The following is a 6601-nucleotide window of genomic DNA, read 5'->3' on the forward strand; positions in this document are numbered from 1 at the left end:
GTTCTCCAGGTAAGAATACTGAAGAGGGTAGCCATTCCCTTCTCCAGGGGATTTTCCCAACCCAGGGATTGAACCCAGGTCTCCTGCATTGCAGGCAGATTCTTTATCTTCTGAGCCACTAGAGAAGTCCATGACAGTTCTAAGGCACCATCAAAAGATCAAAAAGTTGGTGGTGGCCGAATTCCTGGAAATTTCCACCCCTTCCCCAAAATAGTTGAAATCATCCTCCCACTCACTAGCCTATGAAATTACCCAGCCCATAAAAACTAACCACGCTACATTTGGGGGCTGTCACCCTCACTCTCTGTGATGGCCCACACTCTGTGGAGTGTGTTTCTCAATATAGCTACTTCTTGCCTATCATTTTGTCATTCACTGAATTTTTTCTGCGATGAGACATCAAGAACCTGAACTTCATTAGGTTCTGAAACTAGGTCTGTGATCTCTGTTGGAGGACTGTGGGTTTTGGCTGGGTTCAAGTCCCAAGCAAGGTTTTGGCCTAGTTTGAGTCCCAGCCTGTGGGTTCAAGTTCCAATCTAAGGTAAATGGTTTCACAAGTATTTTGGCCAAATCCATGGCTTTAGAAAGGAAGAGGTTAGGGACTTCCTTGAGGGCCAAGTGGTTAAGAATTTGCCTGCCGATGCAGGGGTCCCTGATTTGATCCCTGGTCCAGGAACTAAGACCCCATATGCTGTGGGGCAAGTAAGCCTATGGCCCAGAACTACTGAGCTGGCGTGCCCTAGAGCCCATGCTCTGCAACAAGAGAACCCACTGTAACAAAAAGCCTGTGTACCACGAGGGGAGAGTACTCCCCAGTCAGTGCAGCTGGAGAGTAGCCCACATGTGGCAATGCAGAGCCCATGTGCCATAACAAAGACCCAGCACAGTCAAAACAAAAAAGTAAAGAGGTTAAAGACACCTGAGGTTGGGGGCAGGAAGGAGCTTAAATGATGTGAATAAGATAAGGGGCATTTTGTTTGTTTGTTTTTGCTTTTGAGAATTTGAAGGGGCCAGGAAGAGAAGGCTGGAGAGAAAGAAGAGAAAGGAAAGTCAAATAATACAGCATAGTACCAGAAAGGCTTTTAAGAACAATAATTTCTAATACTAAATTTCAAAGGTCTTCTGCAGTTGTGCTAAGTTCTCTCTGTCCCATGAATCTTCAGTAAAGTTTGGTCACAAAGCATTGGAGCAAGCGATTGTTTTTGATGACAAAGGATTGAGGACCAGGTGCAGGACAAGGATAACACACAGGGGATGTGAGGCAATCCATAAGCTAAATTCAGACAGTGGAAGCAGGAATGCAGAGACAGGTTATTACGGCAATGTAATTGCCCTGGGGATTTCCAATAATGTTTGGGAATGTTTCCGGGAATTTGGGGGAATGAGGGTTTGACTAATATTATCTGTTCTTTTTTGTTTGTTTGTATGTTTGTTCTGCTTTTTTGACTATGCTAGTTGGCTGTGGAATTTTAGTTCCCTGACAAGGGATTAAACCTGGACCCTCAGCAATGAAAGCATGGGGTCCTAACCACTGGATGGCCAGGGAATTCCCTTATTTGGTTCTTAAGAGGTAGAGAGAACTCCAGCTAACAACTATGTACTCATATTAAGATGAAATCAGCCTCCTTAATGCTTCCTCTGTGATCAAAGGCATTTGTCTTTGAGGGCCATAAAGACCAAAGCTGTTTTCTTTGCCTCATAAGACTATAATTTTGTCATCTGGTTTTGGATTCAGAACTGGATTTGAATCTGGGCTTTGCCCCTGACCAGTGTGACTGTGAAATTTATAATCTAGTGGGGAGAGATTGAAAATATCCAAATAAATAAAATATGTAGGGACTTCCCTGGTGAAGATTCCATACTTCCACTGCAGGGGGGGCATAGTTCCCATCCTTGGTCAGGGAACTAAGATCCCACATGCCTCAGGGAGTGGCCAATAAGACAAAATAAAATAAAATATGTAATATGAGGGATAGAAATAAGTGATATGGTGGTAAAGCAAGTGAGAGGGAGATGAAATGCCAGGGAGTTAGTTATTTGCCACTTTTTATATGGTGGAGACAGGAAGCCTAATAATGTGATATTTGATAAAAGACCTGTAAGAAGGGAGGCAGCAAGACTTGTTTATACTTGGGGGAAGAATGTTTCAGGTGAGGGTAGAACAAGTGTAAAGGCTCTGAGGAGGTAGTATGTAAGGTGTGTGTTTTTTGTTTTTAATTAACTTATTTTTTAATTGAAGGATAATTGCTTTACAGAATTTTGTTATTTTCTATCAAACCTCAACATTAATCAGCCACAGGTATACATATATCCCCTCCCTTTTGAACCTCCCTCCCATCTCTCTCCCCACCCCACCTCTCTAGGTTGATACAGAGTCCCTGTTTAAGTTTCTTGAGCCATACAACGAATTCCTGTTGGCTATCTATTTTACACATGGTAATGTAAGTTTCCATGTTACTCTTTCCATACATCTCACCCTCTCCTCCTCTCTCCCCATGTCCATAAGTCTATTCTCTGTCTGTTTCTCCATTCAGTTCAGTTCAGTTCAGTCACTCAGTCGTATCCGACTCTTTGCGACCCCATGAATTGCAGCACGCCAGGCCTCCCTATCCATCACCAACTCCCGGAGTTCACTCAGACTCACGTCCATCGAGTCAATGATGCCATCCAGCCATCTCATCCTCCGTCGTCCCCTTTTCCTCTTGCCCCCAATCCCTCCCAGCATCAGAGTCTTTTCCAATGAGTCAGCTCTTCGCATGAAGTGGCCAAAGTACTGGAGTTTCAGCTTCAGCATCATTCCTTCCAAAGAACACCTAGGGCTGATCTCCTTTAGAATGGACTGGTTGGATTTCCTTGCAGTCCAAGGGACTCTCAAGAGTCTTCTCCAACACCACAGTTCAAAAGCATCAATTCTTTGGCACTCAGCTTTCTTCAAGGTCCAACTCTCCCATCCATACATGACCACTGGAAAAACCATAGCCTTGAGTAGACGGATTTTTGTTGGCAAAGTAATGTCTCTGCTTTTGAATATGCTATCTAGGTTGGTCATAACTTTCTTTTCAAGGACTAAGCGTCTTTTAATTTCATGGCTGCAATCACCATCTGCAGTGATTTTGGAGCCCCAAAAATAAAGTCTGACACTGTTTCCACTGTTTCCCCATCTATCTCCATTCAGTTCAGTTCAGTTCAGTTCAGTCACTCAGTCATGTCCGACTCTTTGCGACCCCATGGATTGCAGCATGCCAGGCCTCCCTGTCCATCACAAACTCCCAGAGTTCACTCAGACTCATGTCCATCGAGTCAGTGATGCCATCCAGCCATCTCATCCTCTGCCATCCCCTTTTCCTCCTGCCCCCAATCCCTCCCAGCATCAGAGTCTTTTCCAATGAGTCAGCTCTTCGAGTGAGGTGGCCAAAGTACTGGAGTTTCAGCTTCAGCATCATTCCCTCCAAAGAAATCCCAGGGCTGATCTCCTTCAGAATGGACTGGTTGGATCTCCTTGCAGTCCAAGGGACTCTCAAGAGTCTTCTCCAACACCACAGTTCTATCTCCATTGCTGCCCTCTAAATAAATTCTTCAGTACCATTTTTCTAGATTCCATACATATGTGTTAGAATACAAAAAATATGGAATGCTTCACGAATTTGCATGTCATCCTTGCACAGCAGCCATGCTAGTCTTCTCCGTATTATTCCAATTTTAGTATATGTGCTTCCGAAGTGAGCACTGTAAGATGTGTTTATAGACCAACAAAAAGGTTGGTGGCTGAAAAAAAGAATTTGCCCTCCCAGAGCCTCAATTTTTCATCTAAATAATTCAGATGAGAATTGTACCTATATAACAGAGTGGATATGATGAGTAAATGTGATGGGTAGCACAAGGCCCAGGCCTTGTAAGTTGTTGTCATTAAGACAGTTACACCTTTGGCCTTGTTGACCATTCTTTTTTGATAGTGATTAATGGTTCCCCCTCTATCCCAGTTCTCTTCTTCTGATTCATGCTCTCATTAGCCTATAATCTGTCTATGGCAGTTTGTGCATCAATAACTAATGATTACCAGTGCCTACTGTATGCTGCACACTAGATGATAAGACTTTCTTAAGATGCCTATTGTCCCATGGGGGAGAGTACATCTGTATGTTAACATCAGTTTTAAAAAGCAGAGCAGGCCCTAGAGAATAACTAGCAAAGTGCTCTGGGAATTCAAAGGTGAGCTACGGAAAGCTTCATGGAGGAGGTGGCATTTGAGCTGAGTTTTGTCTCCTTATTTATGTATTTATTTTTGGCTGTTCTGGGTCTTTGTTGCTGCACAGGCTTTTTCTAATTGTGGCAAATTGTTGTTCAGTTGCTCAGTTGTGTCGACTCTTTGTGACTCCAGGACACCAGGCTTCCCTGTCCTTCACTATCTCCTAGAGTTTGCTCAGACTCATGTCTATGAAGTCAGTGATGCCAGGCAACCATCTCTGGAGTGGTTTTGGAGCCCAAGAAAATAAAGTCTATCACGTTTGCATTGTTTCCCCATATATTTGCCATGAAGTGATGGGACTGGATGCCATGATCTTCATTTTTTGAATGTTGAGTTTTAAGCCCTTTTTCACTCTCTAAGAGGAGAGGCTCATCAAGAGGCTCATTAGTTCCTCTTTGCTTTCTGCCAGGGGCTTCCCTCATAGCTCAGTTATTAAAGAATCCGCCTGCAATGCAGGAGACCTTGGTTCTATTCCTGGGTCAGGAAGATCCTCTGGAGAAGGGATAGGCTACCCACTCCAGTATTCTTGGGATTCCCTTGTGGCTCAGCTGGTAAAGAACCTGCCTGCAATGTGGGAGACCTGGGTTTGATCCCTGGGTTGAGAAGATCCCCTTTTGGCTACCCACTCCAGTATTCTGGCCTGGAGAATTCCATGGACTATACAGTTCCAGTCGCAAAGAATTGGACACGACTGAGTGACCTTCACTTTCACTTTCGCTTTCTGCCATAAGGGTGATGTCATCTGCATATCTGAGGTTATTGATATTTCTCCCAGCAATCTTGATTCCAGCTTGTGCTTCATCCAGCCCAGCATTTTGCATGATGTACTCTGCATAGAAGTTAAATAAGCAGGGTGACAATATACAGCCTTGACATATAGTTGTAGCAAGTGGGAGCTTACTTTCTAGTTGTGGTGCTTGGGCTTCTCATTGTGGTGGCTTCTCTTGTTGCAGAGCACCAGCTCAAGAGTGCACGGGCTTCTGTAGCTGCAGCTCATGGGCTCAGTAGTTGTAGTTTCCGGGCTCTAGAGCACAGGTTCAATACTTGTGGTGCACAGGCTTACTTGCTCTATGGCATGTGGGATCTTCCTGGACCAGGGATTGAACCTGTGTCTCTGCATTGGAAGGCAGATTCTTTACCACTGAGCCACCAGGGAAGCCATAGGCTGTCTTTTGAGAAAAGTCTTATCATGGACGGAGATGAGGTGGAGAGGCCATTCCAGAAGGGGAAAAAAGTGTGAGCCTGGGCACAGAGGCTGGCATGCTTAAGTCACAGGTGGGGAAGGGGAAATTGCCTGGTATGGGATGAGCATAATAGGTTGGAAGTGGGACAAGATTTTGAAGAGATTTGGTTATTAAGTTGCTAATTTTGGACTTGCCCTGTAAATTATAGCGCTGTCAGATACTTTCAGGGAATGATACAGTCACAATTGTGTTTTTGAATGATCTGTCTGGTTGTAAAGGAGGAGAGCTGAGGGTCAGCATGGACAAAGAGGGTGATGGGAGTACCCAGAGAGGAGGCTGTAGGAACTGCCCTGATGAGTAATGATGAGGCCTTAGGAATGGAGATGGAGAGAATGGATGATAGGGATACAGGGTGAAATAAGATACTTTAACTGCTCCCCAAGGATCATCAGGGAACAGACAGGAATTGCCCAAATATGACTACAATGAAACTGTGCTCTCAACTCTTCTGCAACTGGGCTTTGGGAGATTGAGGTCAGCTATTTTCGCTCCTACTCCACGGAAATACCTTTCAGAAAGGGGAGATGGACAGGAGTAACATGGGTGTCAACCCTGGGCACCTTCCTGTTTTGGCATTTGATAACTGCACGGAACTTCAGCAGCTAGGAGTACTCTAGCCATCACTCTGCCCTGCGGGGATCAACTTTTTGAACAGGGATTTCTCCTGGCTCCCAAGAGCAGCTTGAACTGAAAGATGGAGAATTGAGCTTCTGCCCTGGGGAATGTCAGTTTGAAAGCTCTGTAATCTTGGACAAATAATGCTGTGATTCCCACATAATCTTTTCAAAAGGCTGTTCTGACTTCCTAAATGGTCTATCTAGCTGAAGAAAGTAATCAAAGATAGCCAAAATTTGATACTTTGGGGGAACCCAGACCTGCCGTGCTGCCAATTCCTCTAAAAGAAGAAAGCCAATCCAGACTCTGGACTTCAGGATTTACAATACTAGTTGGCTGAATGCAGAGCATCAATATTGGGAGACTGGGGGATGGGGTTCCGGCCTGGAACATGGACGACTACTCAGCCATTTCCTGTGGAGTTTTCCCACTGACACTCCTGTGGGCTGACTTTGGAGGGGCAGGAACTGAAGGGAGAGGACTCAGCAGATGATTA

The 6601-nt window shown here is 44.7% G+C and overlaps 1 non-coding gene across 1 annotated transcript; it reads right to left on the reverse strand.

Annotated features, from left to right (window-relative positions):
• Nucleotides 1–3620: 3620 nt before the first annotated feature.
• Nucleotides 3621–3727, reverse strand: LOC133245405 (U6 spliceosomal RNA). Its single transcript, XR_009735670.1, has one exon. It is a non-coding gene; the product is annotated as a U6 spliceosomal RNA (small nuclear RNA).
• Between the last annotated feature and the right edge of the window lie 2874 nt (nucleotides 3728–6601).

Source organism: Bos javanicus, chromosome 3, assembly GCF_032452875.1.
Source record: "Bos javanicus breed banteng chromosome 3, ARS-OSU_banteng_1.0, whole genome shotgun sequence".
Lineage (NCBI taxonomy): Eukaryota > Metazoa > Chordata > Mammalia > Artiodactyla > Bovidae > Bos > Bos javanicus.